Source organism: Globicephala melas, chromosome 5 (assembly GCF_963455315.2).
Source record: "Globicephala melas chromosome 5, mGloMel1.2, whole genome shotgun sequence".
NCBI classification, from domain to species: domain Eukaryota; kingdom Metazoa; phylum Chordata; class Mammalia; order Artiodactyla; family Delphinidae; genus Globicephala; species Globicephala melas.
The window spans coordinates 27,057,315-27,076,033 of record NC_083318.1 but is presented as its reverse complement, the minus strand read 5'-3'; the positions used below and the strand labels follow the sequence as shown (position 1 = coordinate 27,076,033).

The 18,719-nt window shown below is 39.9% G+C and overlaps 1 protein-coding gene and 1 pseudogene across 50 annotated transcripts in view; both read left to right on the top strand.

The window, feature by feature from the left end:
• The window catches only part of ANK2 (ankyrin 2), a 690,343-nt gene that overhangs the window by 493,904 nt on the left and 177,720 nt on the right, over positions 1-18,719 (top strand). The gene's annotated exons all lie outside the window — the stretch shown is intronic.
• Positions 15,378-16,814, top strand: LOC115857084 (RNA-binding protein 42 pseudogene; annotated as a pseudogene).

The following is an 18,719-nucleotide window of genomic DNA, read 5'->3' as shown; positions in this document are numbered from 1 at the left end:
GGAGGGAAGACAACAATAGTGCCCATGGGAGGCAGAGGAGGGAAGTAGCATGAGAAAGAAGCAATTTACCAGGGAGGTGAGAATATATTTTCTCATCCAGAGCAACCACCAGAAGTTATATCAAGAGATCTGTTATTCAAGTTCCCTTGAAATTATTAATTTAAACCTCAAACTGGAGACAGTCTCTACAGCCCTTTTTTTTTTTTTGTGGTACGCGGGCCTCTCATTGTTGTGGCCTCTCCCGTTGCGGAGCACAGGCTCCGGATGTGCAGGCCCAGCGGCCATGGCTCACGGGCCCCACCGCTCCGCGGCATGTGGGATCCCCCCGGACCGGGGCGCGAACCCGTGTCCCCTGTATTGGCAGGCGAACTCTCAATCACTGCGCCACCAGGGAATCCTACAGCCCTTTTTAATGACTTCTTTTAGTGAGATTTCTGTGTCTCTAAAGAAGACATTAGATTCTTATTAACCATTTGCGTTCACAGCTAACAATTTAGCAATACACAGAAAGGAAGGCAAACTCCACAAACTGAGAACTTGGAACATCAACAACACAGGAAAATTAAGGGGTTTAAAAACAAAGGCCCATGAAGTATACCAATCTAAATACGGCTACTAGCTTATATGAACCAGGTCACAATGAATGATTTATAAACTAGTATTTAAGCTTCAGTGTTTAGTGAAAAGGGCACTTTGCTGCAAGGAGTAAGACCCAGGATTGGTACACAGTAGATTTCCAATTAATATTTGATAAATGAATAATTGAATAAACACAGACATTGAGCCAATCACTTAAATTATTCTGAGTCAAATAATCCATTCGTGAAATGGGAAGTAATAATACCTATGATATCAAATAATAGTTTCTTTATTGCATGCCTACTACATGCTCATCACTGTGTTACATACTTCATGTATGTAATCTTCGCAACATACTTCTCTACCTTAAAGGGAAACTACTTTGGGCTCAAATGATACGTGAGAAAACCCACTGTGTTGCACACACTCATTCAGGAGGCCAAATTATGGCTGTGACAGTTGCAGCTGGAGAGAAGTTAAAAAAGTTGGGCTGGCCACAATGGATGATTTCACTCAAGATAGAGTAGCTGGATGGACAAATTCTGGATAAGTTCTAACAAGTTTATTCCTTCCAACTTAATCAAAATTGTCATTATTGCTTTCAGACAACTTGTGATTCTGTGGGAAATAGTAAAGCTTCTAATACTTAGGAAGGTTCTAGTCTTCCTTCCTCAAGCATCTATTCTGCTTTCCAAATGGAAAGACCCAAGTTTCATCAGGTTATGTTTACAGACTATCTCTTGAGGTAGTATTTCTCCTACTTAGAGAAGGAGATTTTGGGGGGAGCCCTGAGAATACATCTGTATGCTTCAGTTTCAGAAATCCTGCATTAAGATTCATGTTCCTTTAAATGATCCCTTGGAATCAATCAAGAACACAAGAACAAGAAATTACTAGATGATATTTAATTAAAATGTGATTTACCCAGATGATCTAGCATATATGTCTATTAATTTTTTTAAGATTGGCACTTAAATGAAAATATCAGATTAAAAAAATTCTCAGAGAATTCTGAGATCCTCAAGAGCACATCCAAGGATTCCAGGCTGAGAAAAGCCACTTTATCTTTTTTGTTTTTTTTGCGGTACGTGGGCCTCTCACTGTCGTGGCCTCTCCCGTTGCGGAGCACAGGCTCCGGACGCGCAGGCTCAGCGGCCATGGCTCACGGGCCCAGCCGCTCCGCGGCATGTGGGATCTTCCCGGACCGGGGCACGAACCCGCGTCCCCTGCAGCGGCAGGCGGACTCTCAACCACTGCACCACCACGGAAGCCCGAAAAGCCACTTTAGATTAAATCCTTCTCTCACGGTCTAATTTGCTCTTATACACATTAATATTAACCAGCTTCAGCCTCAGAGAGTGCACTTTTCCTGATTGTGTTTCCAAAGGCTAGAGGTGGACGTAGTTGTACCTGACTTGTCTGTGCACTGACCACATTTCCTGATAGAATGCACAGTGACTGGATGAATTAAACAAAATCCTGCTTACCTCTGCATGAGACATACTATTCATTAGCTCATTCATTGTAAGAATATTACTGCAGTATCCTTCGCCTTGTGCTAGGTACTATATTAGGCGTAGAGGTTACAAAGGTGAATAGATTTGACTTTTGTTCATAAGAAGCCTTGTTGGGAAGATAAACAGGACACAAAATTCAATCAGTTGTGAAAAGAACCAAATTTTGTGATTGTTCAGAGGATGAAGTGACTAAGCTGGCTTGTGTATCGCAGACAAACCTGAAATTGATACTGAATGCAATTTGCAGGAATCATTTTATTGGGTTGGCCAAAAAGTTTTTTCCATAACATCGTCTGGAAAAACCTGAATGAACTTTTTGGCCAACCCAATATTATGATGGAAAGCAGAGTGATGGTGTGGTACTTGGAAGACTCCCATAAGCTAAGTTTTCTTGTTTGATGGCTCCCTCCTCACTCTTCCCATATTCTTTTAGAGCCCAGCAAGCCAAATTTGGCTTATTTTTAATTAAAATTGTAAAAAAGGGGGATATTATTAATTATTAATTATCTAATAACATTACTAGATTTTTTTATGGGTACCTGGAAATGTAAACTTGGTTCCTCGCACAATGCTTGACATATAATACATGTACAAAAAAGTTTAGGTGAATAATTGATATTCAGTTATTATTAATTATTGAATTTAAGCTTTCTCTAGTTTACATTAATTTGAAACTCTGTGCCATGTTTTTATCTGAGTTTAATATGGTGGACAACATTCTTGTGTCTCACTAGAAGTAGGCGGACACAGCACATACGAGAATGAGCTGTGCGGAACCTTTTTAGGTTGCACGCTCCTGTTTTGCTTCCTTCCTTTTGAGGTCCTGCTGCTCTTTCACTCTCTCACTTCAATCTCACCCTTGGCCCCTGGAGGGACATCCACTTCAGGCTGCCCTACTAGAGGAGTTTTCTCGTTTCATTTAAAAAAAAGTTACTGGTTAATTCTGATATACATTCCTTCCCCTGCTTGCCAATCTTGATAAATTCTATGTCAGAAGAAGATCCATGTTTTTAATGCCCTCTTTTAAGATGAATTGATTGAAATATTAAATGAGTCTGTGATAAATATACAAAGATGAGACTTCGTCTGGTAGATAATTTCTATTTTTTTTTATTTTTTATTTTTTTGCGGTACGCGGCCTCTCACTGTTGTGGCCTCTCCCGCTGTGGAGCACAGGCTCCGGACGCGCAGGCTCAGTGGCCATGGCTCTCGGGCCCAGCCGCTCCGCGGCACGCGGGATCCTCCCGGACCGGAACACGAACCCACATCGCCTGCATTGGCAGGCGGACTCTCAACCACTGCGCCACCAGGGAAGCCCGATATTTTCTTTAAATCTTCTGGAAATTATACTCTCATTACTTGTCATTTAAGAACCAAAGAATTTTACTACTGTAAGTAACTTATGGGATCAACCAAACATAACCCCTTTCCTCCATTTTTAAGTTAAATTAAAACTAACTAAGCTTGGCATGGACATGATACTATAACTGTCTAGAATTCATTATAGAATTCCTTTCTAATTTTGACACTCTTAGAGATTGTAAGTCTAGAGGCCTAAAGGAAATAGTTTTTCTCCTTAACTACTGACTTATTATCAGAGGCTAAGATATTTTTATTCTAAAAAAATATCAACTAAGAGTTAATGAGAAATTGAGATCTAAAGAAAGCGAAATAGAATTATAATGCAGAGCCCATAGGGGTTTTTTTGTTGTTTTAATGGTAGGGGTTAAGAGTATAGTTTCTGAGCTAGAATCACCAGGTAGTTCATAACTCATAATGTTCAATTCAGGGTTAAATGAGTTAATGCAATTAAAAGCTTAGATCTAAGCCTGACACATGAGAATAAACTGTAATAAGTTTTAGGTTTTATTTAAATAATTTGCTGCTGACTTTTAATGTCTAAATCTCTTTAAACCATGACTATTATAATAAGTAGCTCAAATAATTTTCTGTCTTTGAACTTCATGTTAAGTCAGATGTCTTGCTTTAATACATGTTAAGTCAAATACTAAAGAAGTAATTTATATATCATTTCTCATAAAATTAACCAGAGAAATGAGACCACATGAAAATGACATTTAACTTAGGAGAGTTAAAACTCAGTAGTAAAATAACAGCTCTTTGAATTTTTGACAGGATGACTACTAAGAGACCAGGTTCCCATCTGCTTTTTAGGTTTCATTAGAATTCAAAATACATTTAAAACTAATCATTTCTGTCTAACTTAATAATTTTCCCAGCCCAGGTAAGCATTTATATGTTAGACCCAAAATACTCAATTCAAGAGTGATTTGTACATGCTCCTCTGTGGGCTTTAACCATGGAGGAAGAGGCCACAAGCCAAGGAATGCAGGTGGCCTCTAGAAGCTGGAAAAGGCAAAAAGAACTGTTCTACCCTAGAACCTCTGGAAGGAATGCAGCCCTGCTGACACCATGATTTTAGCCCAGTGAAACTCAGCGTGGACTTCTGACTTCAGACTGCCATCTGCTTGTGGCCCCTTCCATGAAAGAAAAAACGCTCAATTCAGCTCATCATCTTTATCCAGATCTCTGTGATAGAAAACAGAAAGAGTTAGGAATATGTGTGAATTTATTACTTTCTGCATCTAACCAGGAAATCATAATATCTTACATTTGTAAGAGTCCAAATAACATAAACATACATTACTTTATTTATATATTTTTTTACATCTTTATTGGAGTATAATTGCTTTACGATGACATACATTACTTTATATTCTTGGTTTTTTGCATTTTTGCCATTTTATTTTATTCATATTTTTATTTATTTATTTTTAACATCTTTATTGGAGTATAACTGCTTTACAAAGGTGTGTTAGTTTCTGCTGTACATAAGAATAGTGTGAATCAGCTATACATATACATACACCCCCATATCTCATCCCTCTTGCATCTCCCTCCAACTCTCCCTAACCCACCCCTCTAGGTGGACACAAAGCACGAAGCTGATCCCCGTGTGCTGTGCGGCTGCTTCGCACTAGCTATCTGTTTTACATTTGGTAGTGTATATATGTCCATGCCACTCTCTCACTTCATCCCAGCTTACCCTTCTCCCTTCCTGTGTCCGCAGGTCCATTCTCTATGTCTGAGTATTTATTCCTGTCCTGCCCCTAGGTTCATCAGAACCATTGTTTTTTTGTTTTTTTGTTTTTTATATATATTCCATATATAAGTGTTAGCATATGGTGTTTGTTTTTCTGTTTCTGACGTACTTCACTCTGTATGATAGTCTCTAGGTCCATCCACCTCACTACAAATAACTCAATTTCATTCCATTTTATGGCTGAGTAATATTCCACTGCATATATGTGCCACATCTTCTTTATCCATTCATCTGTCGATGGACACTTAGGTTGGTTCCATGTCCTGGCTATTGTAAATAGAGCTGCAATGAACATTGTGGTACATGACTCTTTTTGAGTTATGGTTTTCTCAGGGTATATGCCCAATAGTGGGATTGCTGGGTCGTATGGTAGTTCTGTTTTTAGTTTTCTCAGGAACCTCCATACTGTTGTCCATAGTGGTTGCACCAATTTACATTCCCACCAACGGTGCAGCAGGGTTCCCTTTACTCCACACCCTCTCCAGCATTTATTGTTTGTAGATTTTTTGATGATGGCCATTCTGACCAGTGTGAGGTGATACCTCATTGTAGTTTGGATTTTCATTTCTCTAATGATTAGTGATGTTGAGCATTGTTTCATGTGTTTGTTGGCAATCTGTATATCTTCTTTGGAGAAATGTCTATTTAGGTCTTCTGCCCATTTTTGGATTGGGTTGTTTGTTTTTTTGATATTGAACTGCATGGGCTGCTGTATATTTTGGAGATTAATCCTTTGTCAGTTGCTTCGTTTGCAAATATTTTCTCCCATTCTGAGGGTTGTCTTTTCATCTTGTATATGGTTTCCTTTGCTGTGCAAAAAAGCTTTTAAGTTTCATTAGCTCCCATTTATTTATTTTTGTTTTTATTTCCATTTCTCTAGGAGGTAGGTCAAAAAGGATCTCACTGTGATTTATGTCATAGTGTTCTGCCTATGTTTTCCTCTAAGACTTTTATAGTGTCTGGCCTTACATTTAGGTGTTTAATCCATTTTGAGTTTATTTTTGCGTATGGTGTTAGGGAGTGTTCTAATTTCATTCTTTTAAATGTAGCTGTCCAGTTTTCCCAGCACCACTTATTGAAGAGGCTATCTTTTCTCCATTGTATATTCTTGCCTCCTTTATCAAATATAAGGTGACCATATGTGCGTGGGTTTATCTCTGGGCTTTCTATACTGTTCCACTGATCTATATTTCTGTTTTTGTGCCAGTACCACACTGTCTTGATTACTGTAGCTTTATAGTGTAGTCTGAAGTCTGGGAGCCTGATTCCTCCAGCTTTGTTTTTCTTTCTCAAGATTGCTTTGGCTATTCAGGGTCTTTTATGTTTCCATACGTATTGTGAAATGTTTTGTCCTAGTTCTGTGAAAAATGGCATTGGTAGTTTGATAAGGATGGCACCGAATCTGTAGATTGCTTTGGGTAGTACAGTCATTTTCACAAAGTTGATTCTTCCAATCCAAGAAAATGGTATATCTCTCCATCCGTTTGCATCATCTTTAATTTCTTTCATCAGTGTCTTATAGTTTTCTGCATACAGGTCTTTTGTGCACTTAGGTAGGTTTATTTCTAGGTATTTTATTCTTTTTGTTGCAATGGTAAATGGGAGTGTTTCCTTAATTTCTCTTTCAGATTTTTCATCATTAGTTTATAGGAATGCAAGAGATTTCTGTGAATTAATTTTGTATCCTGCTGCTTTACCAAATTCACTGATTAGCTCTAGTAGTTTTCTGGTAGCATTTTTAGGATTCTCTATATATAGTATCGTGTCATCTGCAAATAGAGACAATTTTATTTCTTCTTTTCCGATTTGGATTCCCTTTATTTCTTTTTCTTCTTCTCTGATTGCTGTGGCTAAAACTTCCAAAACGATATTGAATAATAGTGGTTAGAATAGGCAACCTTTTCTTGTTCCTGATCTTAGTGGAAATGGTTTCAGTTTTTCACCATTGAGAATGATGTTGGCTGTGGGTTTGTCATATATGGCCTTTATTGTGTTGAGGTAAGTTCCCTCTATGCCTACTTTCTGGAGGGTTTTTATCATAAATGGGTGTTGAATTTTGTCAAAAGCTTTTTCTGCATCTATTGAGATGATCATGTGGTTTTCTTCCTTCAATTTGTTAATATGGTTTATCACATTGATTAGTTTGCATATATTGAAGAATCCTTGCATTTCTGGGGTAAACCCCACTTGATCATGGTGTATGATCCTTTTAATGTGCTCTTGGATTCTGTTTGCTAGTATTTTGTTGAGGATTTTGCATCTCTGTTCATCAGTCATATTGGCCTATTGTTTTCTTTTTTTTTTTTTTTTGCGGTACGTGGGCCTCTCACTGTTGTGGCCTCTCCCGTTGTGGAGCACAGGCTCTGGACGTGCAGGCTTAGTGGCCATGGCTTACAGGCCCAGCCACTCCACGACATGTGGGATCTTCCCAGACTGGGGCATGAACCCATGTCCCCTGCATCGGCAGGCGGACTCTCAACCACTGCGCCACCAGGGAAGCCCTATTGTTTTCTTTTTTGGTTGCATCTTTTGATATCAGGGTGATGGTGGCCTCATAGAATGAGTTTGGGAGTGTTCCTCCCTCTGCTATATTTTGGAAGAGTTTGAGAAGGATAGTTGTTAGCTCTTCTCTAAATGTTTGATTGAATTTGCCTGTGAAGCCATCTGGTCCTGGGCTTTTGTTTGTTGGAAGATATTTAATCACAGTTTCAAATTCAGTGCTTGTGATTGCTCTGTTCATATTTTCTATTTTTTCCTGGTTCAGTCTCAGAAGGTTGTGCTTTTCTAAAAATTTGTCCATTTCTTCCAGGTTGTCCATTTTATTGGCATATAGTTGCTTGTAGTAAACTCTCATGATCCTTTGTATTTCTGCAGTGTCAGTTGTTACTTCTCCTTTTTCATTTCTAAATCTACTGATTTGAGTCTTCATTTTTTTCTTGATGAGTCTGCCTAATGGTTTTTCAATTTTGTTTATCTTCTCAAAGAACCAACTTTTAGTTTTATTGATCTTTGCTACCATTTCCTTCATTTCTTTTTCATTTATTTCTGATCTGATCTTTATGATTTCTTTCCTTCTGCTAACTTTGGGGTTTTTTGTTCTTCTTTCCCTATTTGCTTCAGGTGTAAACTTAAGTTGTTTATTTAAGATGTTTCTTGTTTCTTGAGGTAGGATTGTATTGCTATAAACGTCCCTCTTAGAACTGCTTTTGCTGTGTCCCATAGGTTTTGGGTTGTCGTGTTTTCATTGTCATGTGCTTCTGGGTATTTTTTGATTTCCTTTTTGATTTCTTCAGTGATCTCATTGTTATTTAATAGTGTATTGTTTAGCCTCCATGTGTTCGTAATTTTTACAGATTTTTTCCTGTAATTGATATCTAGTCTCATAGCGTTGTGGTCAGAAAAGATACTTGATATGATTTCAATTTTCTTAAATTTACCAAGGCTTGATTTGTGACCCAAGATATGATCTATCCTGGAGAATGTTCCATGAGCACTTGAGAAGAAAGTGTATTCTGTTGTTTTTGGCCAGAATGTCCTATAAATATCAATTAAGTCCATCTTATTTAATGTATCATTTAAAGCTTATGTTTCCTTATTTATTTTCATTTTGGATGATCTGTGAAAGTGAGGTGTTAAAGTCCCCTACTATGATTGTGTTACTGTCAATTTCTCCTTTTATGGCTGTTGGCATTTGCCTTATATATTGAGGTGCTCCTATGTTGGGTGCATAAATATTTACAATTGTTATATCTTCTTCTTGGATTGATCCCTTGATCATTATGTAGTGTCCTTCTTTGTCTCTTGTAATAGACTTTATTTTAAAGTCTATTTTGTCTGACATGAGAATTGCTACTCCAGCTTTCTTTTGATTTCCATTCATATGGAATATCTTTTTCCACCCCTTCCCTTTCAGTCTGTATGTGTCCCTACATCTGAAGTGAGTCTATTGTAGACAGCATATGTAAGGGTTTTAGTATCCATTCAGCCAGTCTATATCTTTTGGTTGGAACATTTAATCCATTTACATATAAGGTAGTTATTGATATGTATGTTCCTATTACCATTTTCTTAACTGTTTTGGGTTTGTAATTGCAAGTCTTTTTCCTTCTCTTATATTTCCTGCCTAGACAAGTTCCTTTAGCATTTGTTGTAGAGCTGGTATGGTGGTGCTGAATTCTCTTAGTTTTTGCTTGTCTGTAAAAGGTTTTAATTTCTCCATCAAATCTGAATGAGATCCTTGCTGGGTAGAGTAATCTTGGTTGTAGGTTTTTCCCTTTCATCACTTTAAATATGTCCTGCCACTCCCTTCTAGCTTGCAGAGTTTCTGGTGAAAGATCAGTTGTTAACCTTATGGGGATTCCCTTGTATGTTGTTACTTTTCCTTTGCTGCTTTTAATATTTTTTCTTTGTATTTAGTATTTGGTAGTTTGATTAATATGTGTCTTGGCAAGTTTCTCCTTTGATTTATCCTTTATGGGACTCTCTGCACTTCCTGGACTTGATTGACTATTTCCTTACCCATATTAGGGAAGTTTTCAACTATCATCTTTTCGAATATTTACTCAGTCCCTTTTTTTTTCTCTTTTTCTTCTGGGACCCGTATAATTCGAATGTTGGTGCATTTAATGTTGTCCCAGAGGTCTCTGAGATTGTCCTCAATTCTTTTCATTCTTTTTTCTTTAGTCTGCTCTGTGGTAGTTATTTCCACTGTTTTATCTTCCAGGTCATTTATCCATTCTTCTGCCTCAGTTATTCTGGTATTGATTCCTTCTAGAGAATTTTTAATTTCATTTATTTGGTTGTTCATCATTGTTTGTTTGCTTTTTAGTTCTTCTAGGTCCTTGTTAAATGTTTCTTGAATTTTCTCCATTCTGTTTCCAAGATTTTGGATCATCTTTACTATCATTACTTTGAATTCGTTTTCAGGTAGACTGCCTATTTCCTCTTCATTTGTTTGGCCTGGTGAGTTTTTACCTTGCTCCTTCATCTGCTGTGTATTTCCCTGTCTTCTCATTTTGCTTAACTTAATTTGTTTGGATGTCTCCTTTTCACAGGCTGCAGGTTCGTAGTTCCCGTTACTTTTGGTGTCTGCTCCCAGTGGGTAAGATTGGTTCAGTGGGTTGTGTAGGCTTCCTGGTGGAGGGGACTGGTGCCTGTGTTCTGGTGGATGAGACTGGATCTTATCTTGCTGGTTGGCAGGACCACGTCAAGTGGTGTGTTTTGGGGTGTTTGTGAAGTTATTATGATTCTAGGCAACCTCTCTGCTAATGGGTGAGTTTGTGTTCATGTCTTGCTAGTTGTTCAGCTTAGGGTATCCAGCACTGTAGCTTGCTGGTCGTTGAGTGGAGCTGGGTCTTAGCATTGAGATGGAGGTCTCTGGGAGAGCTTTCGCCATTTGATATTACGTTGGGCTGGGAGGTCTCTGGTGGACCAATGTCCTGAACTCGGCTTTCCCGCGTCAGAGGCTCAGGCCTGACACCTGGCCAGTGCACCAAAAGGGAGAAGAAGAAAGGGAGGGAGGGAGGGAGGGAGGGAGGAAGAAAGAAAGAAAAGTGAAAGAAAATATGAAAATAGAAAAAAATTATTAAAAATAAAAAGTAATAAAAAAAAGAGAGAGAGAAAGAAGAGAACAACCAAACCAGAAAACAAATCCACCAATGATAACAAGCTCTAAAAACTATACTAAAAACAAAAAAACAAAAAAACAGACAGTCAGAACCCTAGGACAAATGGCAAAAGCAAAGCTATGCAGACAAAATCACCCAAAGAAGCATGCACATGCACACTCAGAAAGAGAGAAAAAGGAAAAAAAAAAAAAATATATATATATGTAAAATTAAAAAAGGAAGAGAGCAACCAAATCAATAAATCTACCAGTCATAACAAGCTCTAAATACTAAACTAAGATAAACATAAAACGAGAAACAAACTAGATGCAGAAAGCAAACCTGAAGTCTAAAGTTGCTCCCAACGTCCACTGCCTCAATTTTGGGATGACTTATTATCTATTCAGGTATTCCACAGATGCAGGGTACATCAAGTTGATTGTGGAGATCTAATCTGCTGCTCCTGAGGCTGCTGGGAGAGATTTCCCTTTCTCTCTTTGTTCGCACAGCTCCTGGGGTTCAGGTTTGGATTTGGCCTCGCCTCTGCATGTAGGTCGCCTGAGGGCATCTGTTCCCGCCCAGACAGGACAGGGTTAAATGAGTGGCTGATTCAGGGGCTCTGGCTCACTTAGGCCGTGGGGAGGGAGGGGTACAGATGCGGGGTGAGCCTGTGGTGGCAAAGGCCTGCGTGACGTTGCAGCAGCCTGAGGCGCGCCGTGTGTACTCCCGGGGAAGTTGTCCCTGGATCACGGGACCCTGGCAGTGGCGGGCTGCACCGACTCCTGGGAGGGGAGGTGTGGATAGTGACCTGTGCTCGCACACAGGCTTCTTGGTGGCTGCAGCAGCAGCCTTAGCATCTCATGCCTGCCCGTCTCTTGTGTTCACACTGATAGCTGTGGCTCGCGCCCGTCTCTAGAGCTCGTTTAGGCGGTGCTCTGAATCCCCTCTCCTCGTGCACCCTGAAACAATGGTCTCTTGCCTCTTCAGCACGTCCAGACTTTTTCCCGGACTCCCTCCCGGCTAGCTGTGGCGCAGTAGCCCCCTTCCAGCTGGTTCATGCAGCCAACCCCAGTCCTCTCCCTGGGATTCCACCGAAGCCCGAGCCTCAGCTCCCAGCCCCTGCCCACCCCGGTGGGTGAGCAGACAAGCCTCTCGGGTTGGGGAGTGCTGGTCGGCACTGTCCATGAATCTCTCCGCTTTGCCCTCTGCACCCCTATTGCTGCGCTCTCCTTCATGTCCGAAGTTCACCACCTCCGCCACCCGCAGTCTCCACCCGCGAAGGGCCTTCCTAGTGTGTGGAAACCTTTCCTCCTTCACAGCTCCCTCCCAGAGGTGCAGGTCCCATCCCTATTGTTTAATGTCTATTTTTCCTTTTTTCTTTTGCCCTACCCCAGTATGTGGGGAGTTTCTTGCCTTTTGGGAAGTCTGAGGTCTTCTGCCAGCGTTCAGTAGGTGTTGTGTAGGAGTTGTTCCACATGTAGATGTATTTCTGATGTATTTGTGGGGAGGAAAGTGATCTCCACATCTTACTCCTCCAGCATCTTGAAGGCGCCCCTCTATATTCTCTTTTAAATAACTATCTATAGAAGGCAGAATGGAAACTTGCCCTTTTACTAGTGAAGAAACTAAATTATATTGCTAGTAATGGAGAGACAGAATAGGAACTCTAACATGTGTGTTCTCCATTATTCCACACTCCCTCTTGGAACTCCAGATGTGGATGTGGTTTAACCATGATTCTGCTAGTATTTTCAAAAGGAAGAATCCTTGTTTGTCCCAACGTTATTCATCTTATTTGCATCACAGCACTCATCTAAAATGAAAATTATTGATTTCATAAAATTCAAATAAGCATATCATAAAAACCATTCCTCTCTTAGAGTGCCCTTTGTAAGCATTAGCTTTTTTACTTATTTGGTCTGAAACAACATCTTGTTTCCCCAAGATGCCCTCATGTCTTGGGTCTTGCCTAAACTTCCTTAGTTTTTTTTTTTTTGTAATCTAGAGAAGCATGTGTGCACATGCACACACACACACACAGGAGCACACCACATGCACACGCACATGCAGACGTGTGTACACATGTATGTGTATGTAAAGTTACACCAAAAAATCCCCTCCGAAACAAAATCAACACTTGCCACCCACAGTGCACTCTATTTTTCTTTGCTCTACTTCATGTTTTGAAATACACTGATTGGCAATCCATTAAACAGATTTTATGACGTACTTGTGCATGATGACCTACAGTTTGAAACACTGGTGTGGAGCTTAATTATTTTAGCTTTTTTGAAAGCATGAGTTTGGAAATCAGATCTAAGTTTGAATTTTTGCTCTTCCTCTTCTTGGTGGTAAGGATCTTTGAGGCAAATCACTTGGCTTCTGAGAATTTTAGTATCTTCATCTATAAAATATAATAATATATGTAAAATATAAAATATAATAATGATATCCATGTCATTAAGCTTCTCTTTCATTCGTTAAGTATTTATTTCTCAGCTCTCATAATCTTTCATCCTTCTTGGTCCTAGTAAGATTTTGAAGAATTTTCATAACTCTTTCTTCTCCCAGGCTAACTCACCATCATGTTTAATGTCATTCTCCATATTTGGGGGATTGTATGATTGAAACATTTGATGGGGTTAGACAGGGGAAAAGACCAGTGCCAAAAAGGGAGCTACCATCCAGGAGCGCTAGATGGGCTTCCACTATGGTTGAAATGGAGATCCAGAAATACACTATATAAAGTCGTATCTTTGAAGCAGTCTTATTCTAAGCTTTTTCCCTATGAAATGACCAATGAGCCACCAAATTTCAAGCCTCATTGTAAATATTTTTTAATTGATGAAGACTTAGCAAATCCTCATTAAATATTCATCATTTTGGAATTAAAAAGAAAGCCTCTAGGATTTGAGAATAACTCACTAGTAAAACAAGTTTCCTCTTGGGTCATCCATAGTTTGATTTATATATTAAATCAGAAATCTTTGGACATCAAAGACACAGTAAGATCAGTTCAACTGACAAAAGATGACACATGCTTTGCTTTTCCCCATCTTCATGAAAACTAAATACATTCTTAATTCCATCATAGTGAGTACTCTTAGTTTAGAGCAGCTACCATGAAAGAGGTGGGAAAGGTGCAGATACATTATGGATGAGTATACTGAGTGGGAACTGGATTGGGAATATGTAAACAGGTCATTTTCATTTTGAGTTTGATTTTTTCCTCCCATTATATAGATGATTCCTTTCACCAGTGTCATTTATGGTAATGGCAGAATGAAACTGTAAACTGCATTTCATAATTATTTGTATCTCTATATGTGGGCATGTAGTTCCTCTTGAAAAGAGCTCCTCATTTAGGGTGTCTCTGACACAGGAGCCCCGTTATGAGTGGGGGTGGGGTGGAGGTTAGGGAACAAATTTCACTTTCTCTTCTCTATTATTTTCCCGTTGATATATCCATTTGCCCTCCATCTTTTTCCTTTAGTAATTTCAAGAACTCATATTTACAATTGCCTCCTTTCAAATATTTAAATTTTAATGTTATTAAGGAAGTTATATATTAAGTTAGTTGTACTTTTCTGACAGACTGGAGGACCCTTAATTCAACATGTAAGATTTGCAAAGTAGAATAGCCAAAGATTTGAAACAATCATGGATGAGTATATGCTAGCACAGAGGCGATTTTCAATTGTTTAATAATAAATATTTGGGGGCTCTCTGGGGACAGAAACTATGTCACTGGTCGTCCCTTAGAACCTAGCACCTAGAGCTAAGTACTTGGTGGGTAACTAGCAAATGCTTGTTGATTAACTGATAAGTTTATATTAATTACAGATTTGTCCTAAGATCCAAAACAATTTAATGCATTTTGATGCAAGCATTTAAGTTTCATGTATGGTTAGCTGTATCTTCTTGAATCTGTTCCTCAACTTTTAAAAATGGACTAGTCTATACATTGTCCATATGTGCCAGAAATGTAACCAATGCTCAAATGGTGGCATAAAATTTTTATTGGTTCTACCTGGGGTTTCATCCACTAGTTTTATATGATCATAGAAAAGCAGTCAATGGGCTAAATATCTCATAGAATCATCAAGAGAAGTGGAGAATAGAGCTTATTGCAAAATTTGATTATAGACAAAATGTTATAATTTTGCTTTATAAAAATTTAATAGAAGTGCTAAACAAAAAAGATAACTCTGCCCTTTAAGGTTGATTAATGTGCGCATGGTTGTTTCAAAGTAGCCTTAAGATCTTATTTTTAAACTACATGGTATATTTAGTCATTTTAATGATATTATATAGAAATAGAATTATTCCAAAAGTTGTAGATCAAAGTGATATCTTGCCTGGGACTCACAGATCTGTAAGCCCAGTCAATATTTTGCTCACAATAAACCAGCTCAATGAATATTTCTTGATTGTTTCAAACGGCTCAAGTTCATATTCTTTTAGCCACGTTAACTTACATAAAGCCAATATCAAAGACTTATCAGTAGTAACCTGCTTTGGTTGGTCCCCATTCAGGATGCTGCCACAGTAATGATAGCAGGTGGCGGGCCAGCCCTGCGATCCCCAGGTGCAGGAGTACCTGTGGTCCTGGGCCCTGGTGCCAGCACCCGGGCAAGGGCAGCAAGGAAAGCTTGGAAGAGATGGAGGCAGAGACGGCCCTGTTTGAGCAGGAAGTTTTAGGGCTCTGGTAACCAGAATCCCAACTGCTATGCCTGCCGTACCCCAGTGCCCACAGTCCCCATGGTAGAAATGATGCAGTTCCCAGCAGTTCCTGTGCCTGCCCAATGATAGCGACCAACATACTAGCAGGTCCAACAGACTCTCCAGACCTGGGCAGCCACCATGGCCACAGTGGTTCCTCCCATGGTGGGTGACCCTCCCTTTGTGGTGTACCTCCTTTCCAGGTGCATTTGGCCCCCATGATTGGATTCAACTGGACAGTCCAAAGGCTGGAGAAGCCCTTTTCCTTCCATGAACAGCTGTGGCACCCACCACAGAGGGCTCCTCTCCTGTATCCAGCACTAGTCTCCCACGTGCTACAGAGAGCACATTCTGCTCTTTACTCTGCAGCAGGCAGTCCTCACCCCATGGCCCTGCTGCCCCCTCACCAGGCCCTCGTGGGCCCCCTTTTCTGCCTGGACCCCCTCAACCCCCCGGACCACCTCTAATGCTGTCACCAATGGCTCGGGGTCCTGAAGCCCTTCCCTGGGTTCCATGGCTGCTCTGAGGCCTCTTCTAGAAGAGCCAGCAGCATACCGAGAGCTGGGCGTCAGCCTGGGGTTGATTCTGGAAGAGAAGGAAGAGGCAGTGGTGGTGGCAGCAGCTGGGCTGGAGGAGGCTAGGGTGCTGGTGGCTGTGAGGGCAGGAAGCACCCCAGCTGGTCCTGGTCTTTGGGCCCTGGCCACCTACCAGTGGCCTGACCATGGATTTGCCTGAGCCCCTGCCCCTCCTGCTGGAAGTAGTGTGCCAGGCTTACTGCCTCCAGCGCACATTCCTTAGCTCCTGGCCCCTGCCCCCTCGCCCTGACCTTGTGACCCTCTAGATCCCAGAGTCCCTGGGTGAGGACAAGAGAAAAGGAAAGCCAGAGAAATTGACGCAGCATTTGCACCGGCAGCTGGGAGCAGCTGGGAGGACCCCAGCCTGCTGGAGTGGGATGCAGATGGTTTCCGAATCTTCTGTGGGGATCTGGGCAATGAAATGGAGATGCCATCTTGGAACTCACCTTCAGCCCCTTCCCCTTCCCATGCTTCTTTAAGGCTAAGGGGATCTGCGACAAGTGCACTGGCAAGATCATGGGCTATAGCTTCTTCAGCTTTAAGGACCCCAGCAACTATGTGCGCTCTGTGTGTTGAGATGAATGCGAAGTAAGTAGGCTCGCGCCCCACCAAGCTGCGCAAGAGCACGTGGAAGGCCCGGAAACTGGGCCTTGAGTGCAAGAAGCAGAAGAAGAAATTGGGACTGAGATAGGGTCTGTGGCTGAGCACCCGCTTCCTCTTGGCTGGGCGCTGGCTGCTACCCACAGTTCTTTTTGGAAAACCCATAGCTATCCACTCACCCATCCTCCCCAAAACCAGTTTCAATAAATTTACGTTCATCCCTGCCCTGACCCCCCGAAAAAGGCTAAAGTAATGATGGGCACATAACAGGTGCTCATGAATGTTTATTTCTTTACCATCATCATCATTGTTTTTCATTGTCATCATTATAAATATTATTTGTAGATAAGACCATTAGACCACAGAGAGGTTAAGTGATTTGCCCAAATTCACACTTCTGGTTAGTAGTGGAGCAAGGAGAAGATTTCATTTCTTATCATTCCCATCACCATGTTATTCCTGCAGTTGACCACACTGTCTCAAAAAAGAAAAAAAAAAAAAAGTAGTAGTAGAAGAAGAAGAATTAAAAGATAAAAAGGAATGGAAGAAAGAAAAAGGAAGAAAATCCCCACATTCAGTCAATCACATACAAATGAGAAATATTTAAACTTTAAAACCTTAAAAAGAAATATTTCCAGTATTCTTTAACTCAGTGATAAGGATGTTCTTCCAGTGCTCATCTAAATTCTTTTTACTGTGAATTTAGTTATTTTCCTCCAGGTTTGCTTCAACAGAATTATAATACCAATGTTTTTATTCTCAAACATACTGAGGATATTAACTCACTGCTTAGCCTACTATTTTTCAGATTTAATTAATTCTTGAATTTTTCTCTTAAAATTTTGTTTTTGATTTTTGAATCATTTAAAATTTTCTGAATTTCTTTCACAGTGTTGGTCAGTATTTTGAGTCACTGAGTAGCTAATTAGAATCAGCAACTCTGTCTATCAAAGTATAATTGCTGTCTATAAATCTTATCAGGTAGGGAATACATAAAACTAAGTGAGAATAGCACTTGGCATAGTGCTGTTTTGAGATACAAAATCACTGACAAATTTTTTTGCCATGAAGTATTGGTGGCACAACATATATTCAATATATACACACTCACTCATATACTGTAATTCTGATATTATTAAAAATGAAACTAAACAAGACAAAAGCAAAACCAAGTAAAAAGACGAGAGGAATAAGGACGTGTGTTACTTAATTCCAATGGATACTGAATTTATTCTGTGTTTCCTGTAAACTTGTGAAAAAAGACAAACACATTGAATTATGCAATTTTCCTAAATTAAAGATTAGTGAGAATAAGCATAGTGGCTTTTCCTATTACTAAAATTTTTCCTGTTATTGAACTCAACAATAGTTCATCAAGATAACCCATCTAAAAATAGACACAAGGACATAAATATTGCTCAAATGGACATTGCTTGTATCTGCCTTATGTAAAAATCAAATTTGTAGTAACATTTTATGATTCTGTGAAGCCATTACTGTAGAGAACAGAGATAACATGCCCCAGGTATGTTGCTTTTTGGTGATCTCACTGAATGTCTACTCTGATATTAATCTAGGAGAATGAATAGTTAATGTTTCTGTTAAACATGAGTTTGCCTCAGAACACTTTTTAGCCAGAGCTCAGTAAGCTCATCATGAGTGTCCTAATAAATGCAGAGAGTGACAATATCTTCTGTTTTGATATAAAAAAGGACCTATGTGCCTCAAATACCATATGTGTGGGAGGCATTCCTGGGAAAATACTAAGCCCTGCCCTGTATTTGAACCCAAATACAAAAAGTCTGACCAGTTTTGCATGTCTACCTCCTTCCCACCCCACATCCAACAAAGTGAAAAATATCTAACAAAACATCCTTTGGAATGTGGGCTGGTATTGGTAATAGAGTGTGGAAAGCTAAAGAGCGTTAGTGTAGCTCCTATGGGAAATTTGGTTTTTAGAAGCATGACCTGAGGGACTCACCCAAATGAGTTAACT